Here is a 27,997-nt window from a genome sequence, read left to right as displayed (position 1 = left end):
TCTGGTTATTGTGAAGACAGTCTGTCCCCACTGGGATGGATTTTACCTCATGCTGTTCTAGAGCTTTGGATCTGGTGGGCAAGTGATACAGGTTTGAGCCACGGAGATATATTGGCATTGAGATCATGAATGGTGGCTTTGTCCCTTCTCGCCTTCATAGAGAGAGTTGTGAGAATCATGGGGGTGTGTGGATTCACCTTTTCCCCAGTGACTGGGTGTCACTCCTCGAGTGACACGAGATGCCATCTAGATGACATACTGTCCAACTTGGACTTGTGCCCTATGCAAGGGCTTTATTAGGTCTGTGTCATAGGGGAAAGCTGGCAGGGCAAGGAATGTTTCCACCCTTCTGGCTGAATCCTCCTGGAATCCATTCAGGGAAGCAGATGGAGAAAGCACAGGACCTGCTAGTTGCTAATGGAGCTGAGAGCCAAATCACAGGATGGGGAACCCATGGATGTTGGGGGAGCTCAGAAATTGCTCCAGGTAGAGTAGAATGGTGTGATGGGGACATGTGCTTCCTCCTCATTCTCCAGGGGCTTGCTGGTTTTAGGGTCCTGGGTGACCTTGGCCTTTCAGCAGTGTTAAAGACACCAGTCCATCCAGGACTATTCTCTCACTCAGTGGGAGATGGGTTTCCCACATCTCAATGAGTTGGAGCTGGCCCTAAGGAGTCCCCTCCTTGATTGGACTTAAAGTGTTTCTAAGACTGTAGGCAGTAGGTCCTGGTATCTTTTGGCTGAAAACCACACTTCAGGCTCTTCCCGTGGAAACTGGGCGACTCCGTGTGGGGGTCCTGCTTGTCTTATCAATGCTTCCCTGGAACTTCTCTGGATATTGTGTGATCCAGACTGATAAAGTAGCAATGCCTGATTGTAGACTGAGTCTTGATCCCTATTTTCTCTTTGCTGTATTTCTGGACATTAGCCCAAAATGGTCAAGGGGGAAATGTTCTCTACAGATCTAGAAGGCTGTGCTTATTCTTCCATCCTCGTATGACACATCTGGTAATTGTTGCCTTTGGTTACATTGCACATCTCTCTGAAAGAGGCAGTGAGTGTGGGGAGTATTAGAACTGGGTACACAGGATTGCAAATGTTAACGAAACGCCACAGCACCCCACAAAGACAATGCAGGCTACGTGCTCTAGGACTAGTATTGCTCAAACCTAATCATTACACCACCCTCAGTGTACAATTCACAAATAATTTAACCACTGTCTATACACCTTTAAGAATTATATTCCATACTTTCCCTGCCTCTCTGTGAAGAATATATTCAATGCCATTGAATGTTTTCTTGCTGCCTTCCTTTGTGTTGTGATGATGGCTCACCTATGAGCTGCCTCATGGGTGCCCAGAGAAGGTGCTGTAGGTATAGGTGTGTTGTCCCCACATGATTCCTGTGTCAGAGTGTCCAGGATTTTCCAGCTCTTCCTTTGGGGACATTGTCACTCATCACTTCCTTGTGCTGTTAGGAATCCCGGTCAGCTTTCTCCTTCCTCCTCCCTCATGCAGCTTTAGGTGAATTAGGAAGCCAGATACCCAAATTGGCTGAAATTGTGGCTAATGGGTGTTCAAATAAGTGGAAGACAGAAGTGTACCAGCTCTAGGGCAGGCATGTTGAGGACATTTCTGTTGGTTTTTCAGTTAGCTTCGTTCTCCAACAGGATGTGAGTCTGGTTTGCTGGCAGAATGAATTCAGATCTATGCCCAAGGTCTTCCCACATACAGTTCAGATAAGCAATGTCTGCTGACCAGCTTAGTCTGGCCTAAGGGGTGAATAAACACTATTGAGAGTAAATAAGTAAGCAAGACAATTTGGGGCTCATTGCCTCTTTTCTCTGGTGAATCCAACAGAGAAGTAACTTACTCTAATGCACTGGAAGATTCTGATCCACCTGGCTTCCTATCAGGTGTCGGAGGATAATTTACTTGCTGGCAAAACTGAGTAGACCCTGGAGGGTGAATTTTTGGTGTGCATATCATTGACTGGTTGAAACGGGTTTCGCTAAAATCAACATGGAGACCTCAGTGCCTGTTACAGAGCAGGGAGCTACATTATGTTGGAGGAAAAAAGACTTATTTCTTGGCTGTGACTACATCGTAAACCCAACATAGTCAACTTGCAAACTGGTGCTGATGGTCAGCGGGTGGATGGGGGCCAGTGGGGTGCTGACTGTCTGTCCCCTTGGAAGTTCATGTCCATGAGTGTGGGGTGAGGGAAATTCAAGAGTCTGGACAAGCAAAACATGCAGAGACAACCCTTCTGGGGAAGGTGTTGACTGAACCTTGCCTTGAGGTGTCCCCAGAGGTTAGCCAGCCTGGCAGGACCCGGAGGCTTGGGGCTTTCTACACTGCAGGCTGGCATTTCCCATCTTTGGCTTCGGGAGGGAGGTTATATGAGAACAGCTATGTTTCAGCCACCTGGGACATTACATTTAATTTCCAGCGCCATGGTGGCACTGGTGGAGCATAAACATTTGAGAGGTAAGAGCAGAGGTCACACTGGGGGGGAATGAGCTGGCGCCCTCCTGGGGAAAGCTGGGCCATCAAGGCAGCCAAACTTTCTGCTCCACCAGCCTAGAGTGGCAGCCTGTTTAATAGTTTTGCTGGAGTGCAGCTCCCGCCCCTGCAAACTCAGCACAGCCGGCCCGGGGGACAGTCCGAGTTGTGGAAGGAAGGCTGTGCCGCCGACTCTGTTGTTTGAAATAATAAAAAAGCATAACTGGCCAGTTTATTTTTTCTGAACAATAGATTTTCCCACCAGCTCTGCTTGCTCTGCACCACTCCCCTTTCCTTGTAATCACTCTGTCTTGCTTTTCCCAGAGGTTATCAGGACCAAATTCACCCTTTGAGCAGAGGCCCAGCCATGAAAAGTCTGGGGCAGCAGGAGGGTTTTGCAGAAAGTTTTGGGAGCGGCTGGAACCAGGGGTGAGAAGAATGGAAATCACACTGTAGCTGTAATTGCAGAGTTGGTGTCCCTGAGCCCTATAATAATCTCCCGTGCATATCAGTGGCCTTATAGAATTCTTTGCAATGCGACGAGGGACTTGAGACAGAGAAGGTGGGTGGGAGGGGGCTTGAGGTTTTGCTGAGAGTCAGGGGTCCAGAGCCAACTGTAGCTACCCATAGGCTGCCCTCCAAATTACTGACTTTTTGTTTAGTTTCAAAGGTGTCGGTCTCCATCATTTGCAACCTGGCCTCTGATGACCAAAATTTCCTTCCTTTAGTGCACAGATCACATGAGGCAGAGGGGAAGGAGGTAGGAAAGAATAAATTTGGATATCTTTTCTGTTTTCTGATGCGTGTGTGTTACAACCGTTTTTGGCAGCCTGTTCCATGGTGACTGTCAAAGGTGTGTGCTCTTAAAAATATGTGGCATCTAAGTGCTACAGCCAGCAGGAAGGGACATGGACCTTAGACAGAACCCAGGGATTATTTCAACTACAGGAAAAACCTTAAGACAAACCCATCCTGGTTTGCTTTCGGGTGTCTGTATAAATCTGGAAACCTTTGACCCAAGTTGGGGTAACTAGGTCAGTGTTGCCTGGGAAGAACAAATAGCTTTAAATATTTTGGCCTGAAGTCCACCCCCTCTATCTTTCTCGGCCTCTTAAATTCCTGCCACTAAGTGATCATATTTTATGGCTGCTGTTCAGCAATGAATTACTGCCTGACATTAGTGCGAGAGATGAATGTTCATTGTGAACCAAAACATCATAAACTTCCACTCGAGGTGTGATTGCTCCTTTCATTTTGTGATTGCATCTTTCCTGGGTGTTTTGCTTGGTTAACTGTTCAACCTAAGAGGCCAGCCACTTGGTGGATATTGGTTAAGCAGACTTCTGGCTGGCCCTGCTATTGCCTTGAGTTGGAGCCACACTGTGGGTGTGCACATCACACACCACGCCAGCCTGTACTGGTGGGGCCTGGGGGGGTGTCAGCCTGGCGCCTCAAGAGGAGTGGATAACACAAAAATCATCCCTTTGGGGCATTGTCATGTCAATCAATTTAATTTTTCTAATATTTTTCTTAAGTCTGTTTTGAAATGGATGTGTTTGTAGACCCTCATTGGGATTCAGAAGGGCAACCAGTCAAAAGTGGAGTGGGATAGAGGAAGACCTATGTGGGGCTGTGTTGTTCTGACCACAAGTTCTCAAGAATGGGTGGGGTGTGTGTGTGTGTGTGTGTGTGTGTGTGAGATGCTTGAGTCACAGAGAGCAATATGAGACACGCTTTATATCAAGGAAGACTTTTCTTAAGAGATGTTTTCCGAACTTGGTAGACAACAAAAATGAGCTATAAACTGAAAATAGACAAAAATGATAAAACAAGAAGAGATATTCATAACATCCCAGTGGGGGTAGCTTTGTGTTTCAGAGCCTCTGGTTGGCCAGGTGTTGGGGTGCTTGGAATGGTGACTCATTGTTACAGAAAGGAAAGCAGAGTGATGTGTATGGCATGTTGGGAGCTGCTGGGGAGATGGATTGGTTTGGGAAGAGCAGAGTTTTGAGAAGATTCAGCATTATCCATCTTTCATGCCCCAATATTACAAGAGTGACTCTTAGCCACAGGCACCATTATGCTGGGTCCCTTCTTTGCAACTTCCGCCATGTACCTGGGCATTCATTATAAAAAGTCATCTAGAAATTTGAACTGACTTTAACAAAAAAGAAACTCACACCATGGACAGCTCTGAGGGTACTGGAGGCATCAGGAAATCAAATGGAGACACAGTGTTGAACTCCAACTGACTGGGTACCTGGACAAGAATAAGAGGCCACCATGTCTTTGGTGTAGACTTTGGTCGCTCTTTGTTACATTATGAGTTTTTCTTTCTTTCCTTCTTCCTTCCTTCCTTCCTTCCTTCTCTCTCTCTCTTTCTTTTCATTTTTTTTTTCAATCAGAGCTGCTGCCTGCTTTGCTTGTGGCTAGACACACAAGCAGAAAGGAAAAGAAATATCAAAGAATCAAGATTGTAAAAATTTCCTTTTGGAAAAAAACTATCAGGACATTTTTGTTGGAGAGTTTTTGTCCTGATGATGTTGCCTTTCCCACCCTTGGTTTTGCAGACATAAAACCTGTAGAGAAGCTAATCTGTGGGCTCACGAGGGGTGCTGAGGCTGAAGGTGCGCACACAGGAGGCTCTGTGAATGCCAGGGCACCATCCTCCCTCCTCTGATTTCATGTCTACACACACTTGCATTAAAAAGATGGTTGAGTGAGGGCTCCGTATTCTTTAAGAATAAAATATGCTCAAGAGAACGCTTGGCCAACTCAGCAGCTCTGCATGTGTCCTGGGTACAATTGTGTCATTACTCCCACTAGTCTGGGAACCTAGACAGGCCTTCAGACCCATTTCATCTCATGCCAACCTGCCTGGGCTCATGGGCAGGTCCCTCTCCACCTCCCTTCAGTCTCTGCTGCTGGGTTCTAAGCCTTTTTGTTCACATGGTGCCCAAAGTCATTCACCCACCCCACACCTTCCATCCTGTCCCCAGGACACAGGTGTATTTGTTACCCATTGCCGTGTAACAAATTGTCCCAATTTACATTTATATGCAGGATGTATGCAGAGCTGCTCAGCTGGCCAGTGTCCTCTCCAGCATATTTTATTCTTTTTTTGAAGATTTGTTTATTTATGCATACAAGGTGGGGTACAGGTCAGAGGTGCAGGGGGTGAGAGGATTCATCAGAGACAGAGCAGGGAACAGAACAGGCAGACTGATGAAATACACTGCTGAGGGGAGCAGCGGGCAAGACAGGAGAGGTCTGCTGCACCATGTGGGTAGCTCCTTGCCAGGGATCAAACTTGTGCTACAGAGGCTGTGGATAGCTTCAGAGTGCTGTGCTCTTGCTGCTTTCATACCCTTTCCTACTTTATTCTGCCTTTGGGCCCTCACATTGCCCCTGCATGTCCCAGGGAGATCTCAAGTGGTCACAGACTGGCCTGAGCAGGCAGGAGAGGGTCTGCATCACTGAGCATCCATCACAATCCCTGTCAGGCCAGCTTGATGCCAATAGCCAGGGCTCAGACTCACCTCCTCCAGGCATCTTCTTGAAACCCACTTTGAGATGCCCAGAAATTTCTGCCTTTGGAACACTTGTCATTCTCTTTTCCAAATGATCCTTGCTAGTGATGTAGGAGATCGTTTTAAATGAGCTTTGCCAATTCAAAATTTATTGATACGTATATGCCACTTGTTTGAATCGTGTGTGTATGTGTGTGTGTACGCACATTTGTATAGAATGATCCTGCACATAAATTAAAAGGCAAAGACGTTAAAATTGAGGAAAGAGCTACTGAAACACCCCCAAATCATAGCGCGCCCGCCCGCAGTCAGCTGATGCTCACATGCCAGACACGCTGGAGGGATTTATCCAGTGACACATGCAATTGAAATAAAATATTGTGCTTTACAAGAACATATCATTAAAATGAAAACTAGCAGCATATCAGGAGCCTGGCCATGTAACCAAGACAACAAAGATGGGAAAGGAAGAAAGACGTGATGTACCCGGGGTAGAGGGAGGAGGCAGTAGGCAGGGAGAGGAAGTGGCCCCCAGCTGAGCTGGGTCCTGTTAGACAAGCTCAGATCTCCAGAATCTGGTTTGGAGGAAAATAGAATCTTTATGTCAATACCAGGGAGGGCTCTTGGTGAGGACAGGCCGGGAGGGCAGGGTCTTCACTACCTGAAATCACCTGGGCTTCCTTGAGGGGGAGGCAGTGACAGCTGACTGACTCCCAGTCCAGCAGCTAAGTCTGATTCAGAGTCAGTTTACAATCCCTGCTGGTTCTCAAGTGGTCCCCAATGAGGGTGGCCGTGGGTGTACCTCTTGGTGGTGTCACAATGCTTTGGCTTCTCATAGAGGCGTTCATGTGACTTTTAAAATAGCCTTATTAAGTCTCCAACATTCATAACCTACCTCCCTTCCTGTCCCCAGGACACAGGTGTAGTTGCTACCCATTGCTATCTAACAAATTATCCCAATTTACATTTGTTACATAGCGGCTTAAAACGACCTTTATTATTGCACAATTTCCAAGGGTCACCAATGCCAACCTGGCTGAGCGGGCTCCTCTGGCCCAGGAAGGCTCACAGACTACACTTGAGGTGTCAGCTGGGACTGTTGTCACCTCCAAGTTCAAGTCCAGGGGTGGGGGGGATCCACATCCAACATCATTCAGGTGCTGGTGGCAGACCTTAGTCCTCAGACATCAGTCTCTTGTCATGCTGGCCTCTTCCTGATGAGAGTAGTGGGGTAGAGAGAGAGAAACTTAACGTCAGCAACCATCACTTTTGCTTGAGTTCATTAGAAGACATTCATGGTCCAGCCTATGCTCGGGGTGGACTGGGGGGGAGGGCTTCTGCAGGGCATGATTCCCAGGAAGTGGGGGGGTATTGGGGCCATTTTAGAGGCTGCCTACCACATTAGGTCTTTGTTTCTGGGCCACCAAAGGCACCTGAATCAATCTTTTTATTTTTCTCTTATTTTATATTGAGCACGCTCTTGTTACCAACTTGAAGACAATTGCTTGGTTAATTTCTCATGTAATCCTTGCATTATCCCTTGGTGTACTCCTCGGTCCCCGGCTGTCCTGGTGGCAGATCTTTAATACAGGGTGGCAGCTCTGCTAACATTCCTCCCACCTGGAACGAGACCAGCTTAGCACCTAACGCATCCCTGGTCCTCAGTCAAGTCTCGTGATTGGGTGTTGTCACCTGTCTGACTTTGGGCCTTAATAAAGACTTGGTCTGGTGCATTCCCTTTGCTTCTCTTGCTTCTGGAAGCTGTGGTAAGATGGCACCCTTCCCTCGAGGATAATTGTGTTTTTAGTGTGTTGGATCCCTTGATGGACTTCTGGGAGAATCTCCCTCTTCCTTCTGAGTATTTAAGCAACTACTGGAGGAGTCCTCTGAGAAGTGGACATGACCGTGAGTGGTGTGCTTGCCACCCTCCTTGATGAAACAATACTTTTAATTTTCAAGTTAACTTTCAGAAGTGTGGAAAGGGGCTAGGCCCTGGTCAGAGGCTGAGTACCAAGTCCTGGCTTCTGGCTCCTGAGGTTTCAGTTGTGCACACGTCTTAGAGAATCTATAGGATGAGCAGGACAGGCAGAAGGTGAGGCCTCCACCTCAGCAGGAGGCCCAGGGGCAGGGGAGGCAGATTCGGGTGTTCTGTTCATCCTGAGGAAATAGGAGTGGTTTATGATGGTGGGTGAGAGAGACTTATTAAATCTGTAGCAGATGGGAGACTGCATGGCGGTGGCACATCCACGCCTCATGGCCTTGGGCTCGCTGGGAGCCTCCTAGCTCCTTCACAGTGATTGGAGCTGCCGGATAGAGATGGATGGGGAACTACCTGTGGACAACACCTAGCAGGTACCAGTCTGCTCTAGGTGTTTCATGCCAGTTGCATATATTGATTATCTCATGTCATCCTCAACATTTCCTTGTGGGGTCTCACAGTCTCCATGTGAGAGTGGTTGAGTAGCTCAACAGAGGCACACAATTTAACCTGAGCCTGCTCTTCCTGCCTCATCCATACGACAATACCTCGAGCTCGGCCTGAGGCTTTTCTCTCTGGCCCTGGGTAAACCCCACCCGCACAGCTGCGAGAGGAGGCGGGCCTCTGGCCTCTGCACCTGGCCAGCTTCCTTCCACTCCCTCTCCTCTGCCCCTGCCCTGGTTCAGCACCTCCATGTTCGGGTGGGGCAGTTGTAGCTGAACTTCCTATTCTTAAGGTGCTCCCCTGGATAATTGTTTCATAAATTGTGCCACTCATCTTCCTAAAGCAGATCCACCCTGCCACTTTTCTAACTTAAAACCCAACGAATCGTCTCATCCAGACTTCTCCTGCATCCCCACCCCTGTGGACATGTGTGGAAATGGCCCAGCCAGAAGGGAAGGCAGGGCCTCCAGCTCAGCCTGGCAGCTGCGGCCCGCTGCGCGCCTCCCACGTTTTGAATCCTCTAGGGTCCTGGCTAAATTTAAACACCCAGGGAGAGGCTCTCCCTGAGAAACAGCAGGGTCCCCACCTCCACAGCAACTCTGGCTTCATCTCCCTGCATGGCAGGCAATTCCTTTAGGCCAAGCCGCTCCCGTTCCAGAAGCAGGGAAGGTGGTGGCCGGGGTTGGGGCGCGAGGTCTTCTGGGAAACAGACTTCCCCAGCTGTGATTTTCCACTTGTCACGGACTTGCCTCCTAGGACACATTCAAGCCTGGCTTTGTCTTTTGGGTTCTCACTAGAATTCTCTCTCCCAGGAGCCTGTGGGACTGTGGCTGGTGGTTCTTGATGACTTTCCCTGGTGCAGGTCAGCCAGGGTCCCTGACTGTTCTCATTTGGAAGATGGCAGCTCTGCTTAGCATCCTTAATGGCTCTGCAAGCCCAATGGAGCTGTGGACCCAATTAGACGGTTTCTTTCAGGCTCCTGGTCAGGTTTAGCACCTGGGCCTGCCAGACCATCCAAACCTCTTCTAACCGCCTGCCCCATCATCTGCACTTCCTGCTGCTCTCAGTCTTGTGCCTGTTTCCCCAACATTTCCCCACTCGGCTCTTGCCTTTTCCTTCCTATTGTCATTTAGTGCAGTGAGTCACTTAATATCTTACCATCGGGGATAGGTTCTAGGGACCGTGTCTTTAAGCAAAACTACATATAATGAGCCAGTTTGACCAGAGATTAACTGATGTACATGAGGGTTAAATTCCTATGGCAGATTTCTGGATACAAAACATCTCCAAACTTCTGAACTCTAGACTTCCAACATTCAGCACTGTGAATGTTAAACAGTCATTTGTATTCACTCGTTTATTCATTTTCTAACCTGCTTACTTCAGTTCAGGGTCACGGGTGGCTGAGACTCTCCCAGAGCTCAGGGCACAAGACAGGACCAACCCTGGACAGGACGCCCTTCCCTTGCAGGACGCATCCACACACACTTACACGCATGTGTGTGCACACATGCACATGAACACACATGCACGCACACACACACACACACCTTGACGAGGACAAGTGAGACAGGACAATGAACCTACTGTGATGTGGGAAGAAACCAGGGTCCTTGGAGTGATCCCACATATACATGAGGAGAACAGGCAGACGCCACACTCAGTGACTCTGCCAGGGATTTATCTTTTTGTTATCAAGGTTATAATGAAATGATGTTGAGCAAAATGACATTGAGGATTTGCTGTACTTTTAACTTATGAAAATCCACCTGCAAGTTTTACTTGATCCATTTGCTGATGACTGTGGGGTTCATAGGCCCAAGGCAGCTCTGGCCCCACAGTTTATAAATTTGGTGACTTGAGGACCTGTATGGTTGGACGGGAGATTAAGGAGACTCCCCTTCAAAGATGTGCCAACATAGATTTTATGTAAAATTTAGAAAAAGTCAATTCTTTTAAAAGAATACAGTGGGTCTCCCTGGTGGCGCAGCGGTTGAGTGCTGGGTCGCGAAGCTGTCTGAAGCCTCTGCAGCACCAGTTCGATCCCCAGCCACCAGGCGAGGGTCCCACATGGCACGGAGACCTCTTCTGCCATGCCTGCTGCTCCCCTCAGCAGTGTGCTTCTTCACTCTGCCTGCTCTGCTTCCCGATCTGGCTCTGGTGAATTCTCTTACCCTCCCGCGCTTCTGACTGTAGCCAGTGCTTGTATAAATAAATAAATAAATCTTTAAAAAAAATAAAAGAATACAGTGACTCTATGAATAGTCACCCCTCTCCCCCCTCAAGCCACCTCTTGATGCCATGGCCTTGTGGCTTTATGTCCACTGTTTATTGTGGAGCGGAGGCTGCAGCTGGGGGGCTTAGGAGCCCATGTTCTTCACGTCCTATGGCCCTGGCACAGTCTGGTGGGGACTCAGGTCTGATTTGTTGACCTGCTTTGCCCTCTCAGTGCTGTGTCAGCCCCATGGGAACATGTGAGCCCGGAGTGGGACTGTGAGCAGCAGGGGTTGGCTGAGGGTCTCCCCCACTCCACAGGCTCTCCCTTCCTTGGGCCGCTCTCTGGTTACTGAAACTTCTGGCATTCTCTGTGCCTTCCGTGGTCCTGTTTTCAGCTGGCACCTCCTTTGAGTCCCCTTCTAGAAGTTTCTCCCTCCTAGAAGGGCAGAAAGGAGGCCTTGGAGGCAAGGAGGAAGGCGAGGAGCACCGGAAGAGATGCCCCTTTGCCTGCCCTTGTCAGGGAACTAGATTTCCTTTCTGCTTAACCGCTCACCTCTCCCTCCCATATGTGAGTCTCCTGGGGGCAGGGAGCTGGATTTGAGAGAGCCCTGGGATGCTTGGACTGGAGACACCAGAGTTTTGGTGAAGCTGTGTTAGGACTTGCTCTCATTATTGCATTCAAACTTTCAACCAAGTCCTGCAGCTTTTCAGCAATTCAGTTTTACAGTTTGAGTTATTGATACTGTGACAATGGTTAGATACCATCAGTTCATTCTTAAAGACCTTAAGTCAATAAATTCTCCAGCTTGGCCTGCCTGCTAACTTGCCATTTGTTCCCATGATCATTCAGTGTTTTCCCTTTTGTTCTGTCTTCTCTTTAAGAGTGGGATCCATGGTTTTCTCCCAGAACCTGGATTCCTCTCCAGGGATTTCTCCTGATGGGTGCACAGACTTTGGGAAAAGTTCTATGTAATTATAACCAGATTGTAAATGCTTCAGATTAGCATTACTAGGATATCTTAATCTTTATGATCAAAGTTCTGGGTCTTTCCCCCAGACATATCAGACTTGGGAGAGGTAAATACATTCTCAATCTCACTTATAAAATGATCCTTTCTTAGATACTATGAGGTTTAATCGGGCAGAAGCAGCTGAGACCTTGGTTAGACCTTGGACTTCCATTGTGGTACCTGGGGATGTTGGACCTCCATGATCTGGGCAGGTTCAAGGTCACAGGGTGGCTGGTAGTCCTGGCTGCTTCATTGCTTCATTTAGGCTGTGGGCTCCCCCCGCCCCCAATGGAAATGTCACTGGCTTCTTGGGAACAAGATGTGGGGTCATTGGAGGAAGCCAGTGAATCTTTTTCCTGAATCATAGACTCCCTTCCTAAAATTAATAACCTCATAACATACCCATTTTATCAATTTGAGTTTTTATTCAGTCACATTGAATCCAGAAATTATAGGTCATAGAAGATTGTCCACATTTGTAGCTGAGATTTCTTTCTGGAAGGAATTTGGCCATTTTCTTCCTTTAAAAAATATAATTCAGGGCCTCCTGGGTGGTGCAGGGGATTGAGCGCAGTGCTGTGAAGCTGTCCGTGGCCTTTGCGGCGAGTTCGATCCCCAGCCGGCCAGGAGCAACCCATATGGCATGGCAGACCTCTTCTGTCTCACTGGCTGGTCCCCTCAGCAGTGTATTTGAGTCAGTCTGCCTGTTCTGCTCCCTACTCTGTCTCTGGTGAATCCTCTCACCCCCCGCTACTCTGGCCTGTATCCCATTTCTAAATAAATTTTTTTAAAAAATGCAATTCATTAATATAGCTGGACTTTCTTCCCAAATGAGTCCCAATTAGTCTGCAGTTGCCCTGGCTGCCCTGCACAGTCCTGAAAACAACCAGTGCCGAATAAAAGTTGATGGGAAGATTGACCGTAGAGGTTGAGGCTGTGCCAGCCCTGTGTGTGGAGAGGAATATCGGCTCACTCAGGCCACACTGCGCCATGGGGAGCAGTCACCCCCATTCTTGCTGCTGCTGGCTCATCACAACAAAAGTGACTTCTAGCTCGTGTTCATGTGCGCCCTGGCTAGGCTGCAGTGGTGTGTCTGGCATGACTGGGGACAGAGGCAGTCGGGACATGCTGGTCTCCTGGCAGAAGAAGTGATGGTAGAACCCCTTGAAGGCCTTGAAGGCTGCTGCTTGGAAGTCACATGTGATATTGGTGCTCACATTTTATTTTATTTTATTTTTTAAAATGGAAATGGAGTTTCTATTGCTAGCAAATTTAGGGAAAAATCTAAAATTATTAAAAAATCAAACGGTCACTCACATTTTATTTGTCAAACTCAAGTGAGTGGTGTTGGACATATCAGCCTGTCCCAGAAGGGGCTGGTGTGTATATGTGTGGGGACGGGGGAGGAAAAGTCAGGGACATTTGGTCGATAATACAGTTTACCCAACATTAAATCAAGAAACATGAGCTTGGTCATTTGTAATGTACTAGGCATTTTTTTTTTTTAACTTACAGAGCTATAGTCTCTTCTTGTTTAATAATGGAGAAAATGTATGAAATGGTAGGATATGGCTGATGTTATAGTATCCACTCCAGACAGTGTTTAAATCCTACATCAGTTTGTTTCTTGTGATTCACGTTTATTTCTCACACTGAAGCAGCGTTGTCCAGTTCCTTCCACTAGTAAGGCTGTGCTATTTGTATTTCCCTGTGTTCAGTTTCTTAAGAGGGCACTTTTCTGCTTAAATATAAGGATTAAATTGTGCTCAGCAGATGTCTCTTGGGATAATTAAATTATCCAAATTTATTAAATTGCTTCTTTTACCTACAATTCAATAGAGCTTTCTAAATTAATTTTCCCTGAGTAATTTAACTCTCAAAGATCCCTCTATTTTCCCTCTGAATTCTGCTTTTCTGACTATGGATTTCAAAAATTCGGTTTGGATGAGGTAGGACCACGGGGCCAGGAATTCCATTCCTTTGGGCAAGGAATCCGATCTGGGAGTTCTGGTGCCCAAACTGGCTACCCACTCAGGACCAGCTCTGGGACCTCCTAATCAGGGATCTCCCTTTTGGCCCCCCTCAAGCAAAGGCAATGTGTGGAGCTAGAATTCTGACCAGAGGAAGCCAACCTGCAGAGCAGCTTGCAAAACATTGACTTAACTCTCAAACTCATCTTGTCGATGCCAACCATTTGGTCTGCGCATCTTAAACTTGCATCCTATGGATGATGCTTGAGGAAGAATGGAGCATCCATAAGTGGGCGAAATGGATTGCATTGTCAAGGTCTAGCTCGTGCCAGCGACTGTGAGGGCCTTGATAATCACAGAAAGTTCAGGAGCTGCCTGTCGCAAATATGCTAGGAGGGGCCCCCTGAATTTTGTAAGCTTTCTATTTTCTATTTTCAGGTTGAAGAGCTAGACCCACACAGGCATGACTGTGCACCTCCTCCCACACATATATACTCATTCACCTCATAGTCATAGGTGTTCACGCACCGAAACCAAAGCATACTGTGGGCACCCTTGCACACCCTCGTGGACCCCCGCATGCACACGTAGGAGCAGACCGTTCACGTTGCACTCAAGCCTGCAGCTGGTCCCCCTCCATGCTCTGCCTGTTGGACTGAGCCCCCCGCCCCCCGCCCTTGTGTTCTCTGGGAAATTAGCAGCAAGCATCTAATCAGTTTACCTCTGACTTGCCCACTTTGGCCTCGAGATGATGACAGAGAGGAGCTATTTAGCTGTCAAGTGCGCTGACTATTGCCCAGATGGACAGCGCCTCAGACATCAGAGTGCTTGCTTCCCCTCCATGTGCAGAGGGGTAATGAGTCTCCCAGTTGCTTTTTTAAGTGCTTCTTGCATCTGCCTTTAATTTTAATGCCTCTTGCCTGCTGACCTCGCTCCTGACAGCCAACCTAAGTGTGATTCCCATAATTAACTTAGTGATAATTTAATCTCTCTGCTTTAAATTTGATTGTTTTTGAGGGACTTGGGTCTGGGGACAGGAGAAGGGGACCTTTGCTCCTTCCTTGACCTTTGCTTTTGTCTGGGTGCTCCCTGTCCAGGGACATTCTGGACCAGAAGCTGAAATGAAACTCTTTTTTTTCTCATTCCCTGCCATGTAAAGAGTTTCCATTCTTTGTCTCCATTTCTCCCCCAAAGTGTAAAATAGGGCATGTGAGTGTGGGTTCACAGAGCCCTTTCAAGTCAGCTTGAAAACAGTGTCCTTCCTCAGTGGTCATGGCAACCGTCCCCTCATGCTGGAAGATGAGAAAGAGCTAAGGGAGCCCTTGAAGGAACCTCTCTCCAGTGCCTGATCCTGGGGGTCCCCACAGTCTTCATGTCCAGGTGTGTGCTCAGGTCTGCACCTGGGGCTACCCAGGCCTCGAACCAGTTCACCACCACACCTGCATGTTATGTGAAAAGTTGGAACTGACAGCCAGGAAATCTCAACTTTGTTGCTGGCTGCACTTCTGATTCTGGACAAATCGTTTAGACACACGTATCTCACCTTCCGAGCCCAGGAGCTTGTTAATGTGTGTGCCCTCCAGCTCTCTGGCGAGAGAGCTGAAGATAATAGAACATTCTTTGATTCAGCAGGAGGAAAAACAAACACAAATGAACAGACTTCTATGGGCTTCTGTGCTTAGCGAACTTCTAAGAAGCACCTTCCGAGTCCATGGGCGTCAGCATCCATGTGGACCAACAGGGACGTGGGAGGTCTCCAGGGTGGGTGGGGTCTCCAGGGGAAACCACAGATGCTCCAAATAGATGCACTAACCAGTCTTTGTGGGATTGAAGTGTGTGTTGGTGTGCGCCCAGACTCACTCAGAGCTCTTTGGGAGAACTTTAGGAAGCCCAACGAGGAAGACAGTCACCCAGCAGAAGTGAACTTGGCTACTTACTCCCAGTCTCTGTAACTGGGGTGGTGAACTGGATGAGGGAAACAAGTTGGGTGCATCAGTTCTGAGAAGCCTAGGTTCCCTCCTGACCCCTCTTGCAGCCTGGAAACAAGGTCTTTGATTTATTAGCTAACTTTTAATTAAAAGAATAGCAGGGAGCAGGTGGGCGGAGCAACATGGCGGCGAGGAGACGCTGCGAGTAAGATCTCCCATTAAAAAAAGTGAATAGGGAGGAAAAGCGGCAGGTCCCAGTGAGAACTGGGACACGGAAGATAAACGGACGACTCCAGCAAACTACCCGAAGAAGAAAGTGGCCATAAAGAGGACTAGAAGGGAGGGAAGCGCAGAACCCTGCTCCCCTCCCCCGCCCACAGAGGCGGCACTCTCCGACCGGCAGAGAGGAGGAAACAACAAACCAAAACGGCCAACAAGAAAAACGGACACAGCAAGCGGGACTGTGAGTGGAAAGGAACTATTGCAGCCACCACACCCCGTGAACGGGAGCTGAGGCGAACCCTGCAGGATCCGCCGCGGAGGTGAGCTCCAGGCGCCATTAAAGAGAGCCCCGCCCAGGAGGAGACCAGCCCCAGCACACAGCCCCGGGCCGCCCGGTAAGCTTGCGCTGAAAGTGGCGCGGATCCAGACCGGATAGCAGCTGCCCAGGTCCCCGCGCCTGCGACCTAGGCTTGCGGGGAGACGGCGGAGGCCCTCCCTGAGTGAGCAGGAACAAGGCGCCCAGGCAGGGGAGCGGGATTCAAAAGGCGCCATTCCCGCGCCACTGATCTGGGCTACAGCCCGCGTCCTGGAACTGAGGGCTTTGGAACTGAGACCCGGGGCACGAAATTAGGGGCGTGGGTTCCCCACGACGGTGGGGCACAAGGCAGACACAGCACCCCAAAGCCGTTGAGGTGTACCCTACCATCCCCGCTCTGCTCCCTGTCCCACGGGGTGGAAAATCAGCTCCCCAAGGGCTCTAGGAGAGATCTCTGGCGCCACCTAGCGACTTGACCCCAGCACAGGCTACTGAAGGAGCTAGTGGCCAGCTGGGGAGTTAGCCCACACCTGGCTCCTTCCGAACAAGTAGTCTGAGCCCACAGGGAGAGCGAGCACCCACAGCCGGGGCAGACCAGGTGCGCAGAAGAGTGTGTCCCACATCACCATTTTAGAACAGGGACATTTCTTCAGTAAAGACTACCTGCAGAAGGCTTCCTCAGGAGCCAGAGGTGAGCGGGGGAAGTTCGCCCACGCCAGACCCCCTCTGGCCTGCAGTCCAAGCCCAGAGGGGAGCAGGAACCCACCGCCGGGGCAGACCAGGCGCACAGGGGAGTGTGTCCCCACATCGGCATTTTAGAACAGGGACCTTTCTCCATTAAAGGCTGCTTGAAACTGACAGATGACTCCTGGAAGAACCAGAGGGGAACAGAGAAGCCCACCCAAGATGCCGGCCAGTCCCAACAACACAGTGTCCCAACGCATACGGCAAATTAGAAAACAGACAGTAGGGAGGAGAAGAACCACACGCAACCTAGCAACTCTCCAGAGAAAAAGCACACCACAAAAAGAAAGCCAGCCCCCAGATTGCAAAGACAATAACTTGGAAGAATTTCTGAGCCTTCCAGAAAGAGAATTTAAAATTGCCGTGATTAAAAAACTGACAGAAGTCATAAAGGAAAACAATGATAAGGGAAAAATAATCAACGATCAGAAGAATGCAATTGAGTCCCTAGAGAGGGAAAACAATGGTCAGAAGAAAGAAATTGAGTCCCTAAAGAGGGAAGTAAAAGAAATGCAGGAGGTCAAAGAATTAATGGAAGAACTAAAGAATTCTGGGAAAAGCAATGAAAGCAGAATAGATGAAATGGAAGAACGAATAAGTAATCTTGAAGACACAGAAATAAAAAGAACCAAAACAGAAAAGGAAAGAGAAGTACGAAGGAAAAAGAACGAAGAAAGACTTCGGGAACTATCTGACTCCATGAGGAAAGGAAATATAAGAGTTATAGGAATACCAGAAGGAGAGGAGAGAGATGTAGGAACAGAGAAAATATTCAAAGAGATAATTGAAGAGAACTTCCCAAATGTGAAGAAGGAGCTGAAAATTGATATACAAGAAGCAAAAAGAACACCAAACTTCCACGACGAAAGGAAAAATACAGCAAGACATATAATAGTAAAGCTCCCAAGAATCCAGGACAAGGAAAAAATAATGAAGCTGGCAAGAGGGAAGAAACAGATAACATTCAAAGGAAAACCAATCAGGCTGACATCAGACTTCTCCGAAGAAACACTACGGGCAAGGAGAGAGTGGAGGGACATAGTCAACAGACTCCAACAAAACAGATGCCAACCAAGAATACTCTATCCCGCAAAGCTCTCCTTCCTCTTTGAAGAAAGAATATGGACCTTCCCAGACAAACAGAAACTCCGGAATTTCATTGCAACTAAACCCCCACTCCAAAAAATACTACAAGGAGTCCTAAAGCCAGAACCTCAGAGGGACGAATAACAATGAAAGAAGGCCAAAAAAAAAAAAAAAGTTATTAAAAGAATAAATAAATAAAATCAAAGGAAAGACAAACACAATGGCAAATACAGATGTTAACATATCAATATTAACTCTAAATGTAAATGGACTAAACTCTTCAATAAAAAGACACAGAGTGGCAGCCTGGATTAAGAAACAAAACCCAACCTTTTGCTGTCTCCAGGAAACACATTTAGCTACAAAAGATAAAAATAGGCTCAAAGTTAAAGGATGGAAAACAATCCTACAAGCAAATGGACCAAAAAAGAAAGCAGGAACAGCTATACTTATATCAGATAAAACAGATTTCAAACTCAAAAAGATAAAAAGAGACCCCAATGGTCACTACATTATGATCAAGGGGACAATACTTCAAGAAGAAATAACACTCATTAACATATACTCACCAAACGAAGGAGCACCAAAATATATCAGACAACTGTTGTCCTCTCTGAAAACAGACATCAGAGAAAACACATACGTAGTGGGAGACTTCAACACACCACTATCAACAATGGATAGATCAACAAGACAAAAAATAAGTAAAGAAACCAAAGCTCTAAATAAGGACCTAGAGCAATTAGGCTTAACAGACATCTATAGAACACTAAACCCCCAAAAAACGGAGTACACATTTTTCTCAAGCGCACACGGATCATTCTCCAGGATCGATCACATACTGGGGCACAAGACAAACATCAACAGATACACCAAGATTGAAATCATATCAACCATCTTTTCTGACCATGAAGGCATCAAACTAGAAATAAACCATAAAAAGAAGGCAAGGAACTTTCCTACCTCATGGAGATTAAAAACCACACTACTGGAAGACCATTGGACTAATGAGGAGATCAAAGAAGAAATTAAAAAATTTTTTGAATTGAACGACAAGGAGGACACTAATATCCTAAATGTATGGGATGCAGCAAAAGCAGTAATAAGAGGAAAATATATAGCAATAGAAGCTCACATCAAGAAACAAGAAAGAACGCAAAGAAACAACCTCATCTCGAAGCTCAAAGATCTAGAAAAAGAACAACAAAAAAACCCCAAAACCAGTAGAAGAAAAGAAATAATAAAAACCAAAGCAGAAATAAATGAAATTGAAACTAAAAAAACAATCCAAAAGATCAATGAAACCAAGAGCTGGTTTTTTGAAAAAATCAATAAAATAGACAAACCCCTAGCCAGGCTCACAAAGGAAAAAAGGGAGAAAGCACAAATAAACAGGATCATCAATGAAAGAGGAGAAATCACAACGGACACAGCAGAAATCAAAAGAATAATCAGTAACTACTATGAACAGTTATATGGAAACAAGTTTAACAATCTAGAGGAGATGGACAAATTCCTACAACTCTACAATCACCCAAAGCTAGATAAAGAAGAAATAGAACACCTAAACAGACCAATTACAATTAGCGAAATTGAAATGGTAATAAAAAACCTCCCCAAAAACAAAAGCCCAGGACCTGATGGATTTACAAATGAATTCTACCAAACATTCAGAGACGAATTAGTGCCTATCCTTCACAAACTCTTCCAAAAAATTGAGAAGGAAGGGACAATACCAAACACGTTTTATGAAGCCAACATTACACTAATACCAAAACCGAACAAGGACAACACAAAAAAGGAAAACTACAGGCCAATCTCCCTAATGAACACTGATGCAAAAATCCTCAATAAAATTTTAGCTATCAGAATCCAACAATGTATCCATAAGATAATTCACCACGACCAAGTTGGATTCATTCCAGTGGCACAAGGATGGTTTAACATCCGAAAATCAATCAACGTTATCCAACACATCAACAAAAAGAAATATAAAAACCATATGATAATATCAATAGATGCTGAGAAAGCTTTCGACAAAGTGCAACACCCATTCATGATAAAAGCCCTTGAAATTCTGGGGATACAAGGAACATACCTCAACATCATAAAGGCCATCTATGACAAGCCAACAGCCAGTATCATTCTCAATGGTGAAAAGCTGAAAGCAATTCCATTAAGATCTGGAACAAGACAAGGATGTCCACTCTCACCATTGCTTTTCAATATAATACTGGAAGTCCTAGCCAGGGCAATAAGACAAGAGAAAGACATCCAAGGAATCCAAATAGGAAAAGAAGAAGTCAAACTATCACTATTTGCAGACGATATGATATTATACATAGAGAACCCCAAAAACTCCACAGAAAAGCTAATTCAACTCATCAATCAGTTCAGTAAAGTGGCAGGATACAAAATCAACACGCAAAAGTCAGTAGCCTTCCTATACACAAACAATAAATCTGAAGAAGAAGAAATCAAAAAGACCATCCCTTTTGTTATTGAAACAAAAAAAATCAAATATTTGGGAATAAATCTAACAAAAGAGGTAAAGGACCTATACAAAGAAAACTATAAAACACTGTTAAAAGAAATAGAAGAAGACACAAAGAAATGGAGAGACATCCCCTGCTCATGGATTGGAAGAATAAACATTATTAAAATGGCCATCCTACCAAAAGCAATATACAGATTCAATGCTATTCCAATCAAAATTTCAATGTCATTCTTCAAAGAAATAGAACAATTATTGATGAAATTCATATGGAATCACCAAAAACCCCGAATAGCCAAAGCTCTCCTGAAAAAAAAAGAAGGGAATGGAGGCATCAGACTCCCAGACTTCAAACTATACTACAAAGCCATAATCATCAAAACTGCATGGTATTGGAACAAGAACAGACATACAGACCAATGGAATCGAATAGAAAATCCAGAAATAAACCCACAGATTTATGGTCAACTAATCTTTGACAAAGGAGCAAAGAATATGCATTGGAGCAAAGAAAGTTTGTTCAATAAATGGTGCTGGGAAAACTGGGTCGCTACATGCAAAAGAATGAAGCTTGACCACCACCTCACACCATACACAAAAATCAACTCAAAATGGATTAAAGAACTAGACATAAGACCTGAAACCATAAAATATATAGAAGGAAATATAGGCGAAACACTACGTGATTTGCACATCAAAGACATCTTTACAGACACATCACCCAAAGCAGTGATAGTGAAGGCAAAGATAAACAGCTGGGACTACATCAAATTAAAGAGCTTTTGCACAGCAAAAGAGACAATAACAAAAACAAAGAGAAACCCCACCAACTGGGAGAACATTTTTGCACCCAACACTAATGATAAAGGACTGATCACAAAAATCTGCAAAGAGCTGATGAGACTCAACAACAACAAAGAAAATAATCCAGTCAAAAAATGGGCAGAAGAGCTTAAAAGAAACTTCTCTGAAGAGGAAATGCAAATGGCCAACAGGCATATGAAAAAATGTTCAACATCACTTGTCATCAGGGAAATGCAAATCAAAACTACCATGAGATACCATCTTACACCAGTGAGAATGGCACATATTAAAAAAACTAGCAACAACAAATGTTGGCGAGGGTGTGGAGAAAAAGGAACTCTTCTGCACTGTTGGTGGGAGTGCAAACTGGTCCAACCACTGTGGAAAACTGTATGGAGATTTCTGGACCTACTAAACATAGAGCTTCCATATGATCCAGCAATTCCACTCCTAGGTATTTACCCAAAGGACACAGAAACATCAATTCCAAAGAACACCTGCACCCCTATGTTTATAGCAGCACTGTTTACAATAGCTAAGCTTTGGAAACAACCCAAATGCCCAAAAATAGATGACTGGATCAAGAAGATGTGGTACATATATACCATGGAATATTACTCAGCATTCAAAAAAGATAAACACATGCAATTTGCAGCAACATGGATGGCGCTGGAAGGGATTATGCTCAGCGAAATAAGCCAAAAAGAAAAAGAAAAATACCGGATGGTCTCACTCATAGCAGGAACCTAGAAAACTTAAATAAGGGACCAGGAAAATGAATAACTATAAGAAAGTGAAAATCAAAATCAACAAAAAACTATGAACCAGAGACACTTTTAGGGGGGCGGGGGTGGGAGGGGAGGGATTGGGGTCAGAATGGGGGGGCTGCAATTGTATGGGGAATATAACAATAAAATTTATAAAAAAAAAAAAAAAAAAAAAAAAAGAATAGCAGGGAAAAAAATCTCATTTTGGCTCTAAGGATAGGTGTTCACAATCTGAAGTAATTTTGGTTCTTTTCCAAGTGCCCCCCAATGCTGCAGGAGTGTGCACATGTATGTGCAGGTGTGTCTATGTGCATGCTGTGTGCAGATGCACGTGCGTGCACATGAGTGTGAGGGAATGTTGGCCTGGTATGCTGGATCTCACCCCCCTGAGGATTCTCGGCCCCATCACAGACTTTCTGGGTCCTGCTGTGTAGCGAACTTCTAAGTGCTCATTCTTGCCCTGAATAGTCATTTCTTTTTGCAGCTTTTTCTAACATCTTTATTTGAAGACATGTTGTCAGTTCTGTTTTAAGTTTCTTATAGAACTTTCCTTCTTCAACCCTGCTGTCTTTGGCAGAAGAGATTTTATTTTAGTGGCCACCCCAAATTCCCAGTACATTGTGATTTCTCTGACAACCCCCCCAACCCCCCGATGCCCCATTGGCACTTCCCAGTGTAGAATTTGTCAGACTCACAGCTCTTGTCTCCTGGGAGTTAATCTTCTCTAAGATGACTGCATCTGACATGGTAGTGATCCCAGTATAGTTGGGTGTAATTCTGGCTTTTCTTATGTGTCAACATTTATCCAATGTCACCATCTATCAGCTGAGCAGTGTGATATGGACTGTTCTTCCCTGGGTGACTACCTTCTAGAAGTACCTGTGTTTATTTGATATCTAGAAACTTATTTTGTTTGAGAGATACTAAGTCTGTTTTTCTTAGTATTTTCATACCTCCTGTCATCAGGAAGGTTTGTGGTGCCCTGGCCATTGACAAGACAAGCAGGAGCCAGGGTTTTTATTCCAACAATGATTCCCTCCCCCAGCTTCCTCCTGCAGCACTGAGAAGCCACTATGTTCCCTTAGCTCCAGATGCATGGGGGGGAATCTGTCCATGGAACCCCAGGACTACTTCTAGCTAAGCCAGAAATCCAACTTCAGGGTCACAGAGAAGCGATCTGAGCCCATGGCAGGAATTTGGGTTTGCTCTTGGGGAAAATTCCCATTCTTTTTACCATTGATTCATTAAACTCACCCCACTATACAGGCTTCAGTTCATTTGCATAAACTACAGAGGGAATGAGGCCCACACCCCCCACCTTCTGCCCTCTGCTACATTTATAAATATCTTTAGTAATATCCTGGAGTAAGCGCGAGGAGAGATTCACAGGGACATCAGCCAGTTTCACAATCAGAATGTTAGTTACTGCTTGCTGCTCATCTCCAGCTGAGCATGTTGGGATATGTGGACATGCCCGAAAGTTCCAGCTGACTGTGCCCAAGATCTCTGGGGGCCCAGGAAAGGGAGGGCAGGGTGGCAATGCCCAGGCCTCACCCAGTCTGCTACCTGCTACCATGCCCTGGCCTGGTCAACACCTGTACCTGCTCACCTTGGCGAGCTCAGGGGAGGACTCCTGAACAGACTCTACCTACGTGATGGGACCAATTGGCACTGATGTCCACTTTTCAACGTGTCAATGTGATATTTCCCAGAACATTCTGAGCCCTGGGGCTGTTCCGCAAGATGAGCTCATTGGTGCTAAATCTGTCCTTGCTGACAGTCTGGATCTGGGTCCCAGGGCCGGGGAGGCTGAGGAGGCAGGCAGCTGGGAGTGAGCTGCCCATTGCCAATACTGCTGTCTGTTGAGAGGGGCTTTCGTCTCCTCTGCCAGTTCTCACCTGGCTCCTTTCAGCTTTCAGGGGCTCCATTCTTGAGATTTGCTGCCGTACCCACCACCCCACCCACCACTCCACTCTGATCCTGGTGGCTTGAAGTGGGGGAACTCTGGGTCCTCCCGTCCCAGTTGGACAGGGTGAGGATGTTTCTGAGTCTGAGTCACTGTCTGTCTTGGATGGGTGAACAGGAGGGATCCACTGTGATCTTGTCAATTTTAATGACTTCATTTGGGGTTTCATTCTTCGTGAGTTTGTTTTCCTTTGGTTTCAGAGGGACTTGTAGGAAAAGACAAACTTCGGGAAAGCTTATCTTTGTCTTAATTTGACAAGGCAAGTCGATTTCTCTAGCGTGTGGAGCAGCCCCACAGCCCTGAGAAGATAGGGCAAAGCCTGTCGGCATGCAGGGCGAGCCGTGTGGAGGAATCACCATTGACCTTGATTGTTTACTGATTGTAAACCTGGGCCAGGTTTATGTTTGTGTGTTTTGTTATTGTTTTCTTTCTGTTATTTCCTAGCACCACTGCCAACTTTTACTAAGGTTTATTGAACCAGAGAAGATGATTTTTCTGCACTGAGATGACCAAATATGAAAAAAAGCAGTCTTGGCATTCTTGGTGGTTTTAGGTAGCCAGGGTGGGTTAGAATGGACCAAACCATGGAGAAACTACAGTGGTGCATTGGGATGAGGGCTGTGGGCCACCTACTCATGGGAAGAGCATGCTGACTGCTCTGCAGCCCATCAGAGTTGGGTCCTGCTTCAGCGACTGTAAGAGCTCTGTGATCGTGTTGGGGGAGTCCATCTTCAATTCTAGGTGGAATTGATAGGACTAACTTTCAGTCACAGGGTGAGTCTTCAGTGAAAATTGCTTTTGCTGCAAAAGTCAAAAACATTGCTTTATCGTCAATGAGAACTGGAGAAGAGAGAAACTGGAAGATGGGAAAAAATGAGCAACTACTATGTGCTGGCCCTTTTGCTTCCCATAACTTATATGTGAACAGTCTAAGACCCTCATAGCAATTCTGCAAGGGAGAGTTTTTGCTGCAATTTTACCCATGAAGAAATTTTGAGCCACAGACAACAGGTACTTGGTGCACAAATGCCCGGACCCATGTCCTTGTGTTCCATTGTGCTCCCTCTACCTTCATGCACATAGAATAATTTTCTTTCCCTGCATGTATTTTAGAACGCAATGTGATTTCCCCACCACATTCAGTCTCATGTCAAGGCAAGACTGGGTATATATGGATTTGGACGCTTCAGAGAGGAAACACCTTGTCTGTTGGTTAGTCCTCTGGGCTGGAAACTTTGAAGCATTCCAGGGCCTGTGCTCAGGGCCTCAGAGAGCGTGGGCCTCTTCTCTCCTGCCTGTCGAAATTCCTGGGCGCTCCCCACAGGCTTCTGTGCTTGCAGGAATGATCTCGATCGGGCTTGTGAAAATGAACAGCTGATGTGTTATATAATTCCTTTTCTCTTCAAATGTGTGTATAACAGTATGCATAAATATAGTGCGTGCATGTGTGGTGTGGGGGATCGTTCCTGGAAAAGCTGAGGAGGACCTGTTTGCCATTTTTGATGACTTGTTCTGAAGCACTTCTCTGCCCATCTTCTCTTCTCGCTCAACTTCTCCTTCTGCAGGAAGAGGGAAAAGTTACAGCCGGCATAGAAGGGACACTGGAAGCTTTGTTTGGACTTTTCACTGATTCATGTATTTTTTCACCATGAGGCCAAGACTTCCCCATCTGACCTCAGCTCCTTGGTTTATTGATAGTGTTTTCTTCCACGTCCACTGGATCCAGTGTGCAAACTAAGAGCACTGTAAGGAACTCATGACACTGAGAGGAAGAATGTGTATGGTGTGTGTGTATAGTCAATTTGCAAATAATAAATGGGGACAATGTCTAGAGAGAGTCTTCTAGATAAGTTTTATATTCTGAGTTTTCAACAATACTCTGGGTGTGTATATATGGGAGCACCAGTTATTTAAAGCCTTCATAGTTTGAAGATTTCCCCATCTCTGTTGTGTTTGCCTCAAATTTATCTTCAGTCCTGCTGATATATATTTTTTTAAGATTTATTTTTATTTAGTTATGCCTAGAAGAACTGGGGTACAGGCCAGGGTACAGGTGGTGAGAGGATTCACCAGAGACAAAGTGGGGAGCAGAACAGGCAGATTTACTGAAATGCACTGCTGAGGGGAGCAGTGGGCAAGGCAGGAGAGGTTTGCTGCTGACTTTTGTTCTGAGCTTTCCAGAGACTCAGGAACTATGGGGGACTCAGCAGGATTGACTGGGGCATGCTCCCAGGGACAGCCAGGGAACCAGCCAATGAACCGATGGGAGTCTAGATCTGTGTATGAGGGTGGGGAAGTCATATGAAGTCACCTCTGGTAGTGTTAGAAAGGACAGGTGCCCTGTTACATTGGAGAGATCTGGAACATTTTAACTATACCACAGGGAATGTTGGCATTCCAGAGCGAGTTAGCCAGGAAGCCACTGCCAAGCAGTTGTATTTTTCAGCAGCTCCGTCACCCAGCAAAGGCATGTTTGACCGCATGGTCACCACTGTCCTGAATACGCTCTTATTTCAGGTACCAGAAAGATTGAAACAGCCGAGTCCCGCTCCACCTCTGGGTGCACCCCCAGGGCCCCAATGGGAAGGGATTGAGTGTGCCCCTGGCTTGTTGCCTTTTTATTCTGTCATCCTGGGCAGTAGCCTTGGCCTCCCTGTGTGTTCATTTCCCCACCATCAGCTGAAGACCAGAAAGCGTGCTTGTGCAGTGAAGCTGCCTCGGTGGGAGCAGCCTGTGAGTGGACAGTCCTCGGAGCCTCTGGGCTCGGCCCTGTGGGCGGAGGCAGAGGGCAACCAGGCCAGGGTCTTCCTTGCCCCCTCAAAGGGGGACAGCAAACACTGACCTGTGGCCTCAGGTGGAAATCCGAGCTCCTGCCTCACAGGTCACTCTGGCTATGAAGCTGTGTGACTGCACGCTGGAAAAATAATGCAAACTCTGTGCCCTCCCTGCTGGAGGTCACTTAGCCTCACACCTCCTTTGACCCCAAGGCCAGCCACTCTGTAAAACTGTGAGGATGGCCCCAGAGGTGGGCTGGGAGTTCCTTCTCTTGATGGGTCAGGAGACTAGTGAGCAGTCAGGAAGACCAGGCCCTGTGGGATCTCAACCTTCTCCCCACTGGTTACTTCTCAGCCTCACTTGCAGCTTTTGCATGTGTGAAACAAGCGTTACCTGGTGGGGCTGTTCAGGGCATCACTAGTGATGGTGACGGCCAGCCAAGAGGTGGTGATCAAGCAAGGTTTTCTACAAGGCTAAAGATCATCCCAGAAAGGTGATTTGCCCCACTGGAAGTAACCTGCTGACTCCTCAGAAGGCCAGAAATCCGCAGCTATACTTACTTAGACTCACTTATGACAGGCTTGGCAATTTGAGTTTAATCTAGAAAAAGAGCACAGAGGAGAACTTAGAAAATGTTTACAACACTAAAAAAGGGAGAGAAATGGAGAGATCAGGGAAAGGGAAAGATGGATGAGTTCGAAAGGGGGGCATGTGCTCCATGAGGGGGTTGTAACCTAAAGATCACAGTGGGATGCTGTTCCCAATGGCTGTTTTCTTGGGGTCCCCATGTTCCTCAGTAAGAGGGGCTGAACCCAGCGGGGCTCGCTGCCAACAGATGACTTCTCTGGCCAATACTTAATGGATGCTTGTTTAGGGAAGTAAAAATCTGCCACCCCAAAATATCTTTCTGGCACGTTGATTTCATGGGAGGGCCCTGAAGGTTGGAATGGAAGTTGTTTTCGAGGCTTGTCTGTCAACACTTCTCTGGAAGGGCCTCTCCCATGAAGACTAAACCACATTTCTTTTCAGTGGAGAGGGAGGAAGTAAATCTGCATGTTTATTGGTCACCTGCTCACGGACCTTCCCCAGGAAACTCTACCTGAACTTCCCTTCTGTCCCCAGCCTCCCGGTCCTAGCTGAGCTGTTAGAGGGGGTCTGAAGTGACGTGAGCGAGTCCCTCAGTCCTGTAGGGTCTCTCCCATGTATACAGATTTATGTGTTATTTTTAATCTTCTTTTTGGC

At 46.5% G+C, this 27,997-nt stretch overlaps 1 protein-coding gene across 3 annotated transcripts in view; it reads left to right on the top strand.

The window, feature by feature from the left end:
* The window catches only part of PLXNA4 (plexin A4), a 408,891-nt gene that overhangs the window by 76,604 nt on the left and 304,290 nt on the right, over positions 1–27,997 (top strand). The gene's annotated exons all lie outside the window — the stretch shown is intronic.

Source organism: Talpa occidentalis, unplaced genomic scaffold (assembly GCF_014898055.3).
Source record: "Talpa occidentalis isolate TD23 unplaced genomic scaffold, MPIMG_talOcc4v2.1, whole genome shotgun sequence".
NCBI lineage: Eukaryota > Metazoa > Chordata > Mammalia > Eulipotyphla > Talpidae > Talpa > Talpa occidentalis.
The sequence above is the reverse complement of the archived record's forward strand: the minus strand, read 5'-3'. Positions and strand labels throughout refer to the sequence as shown.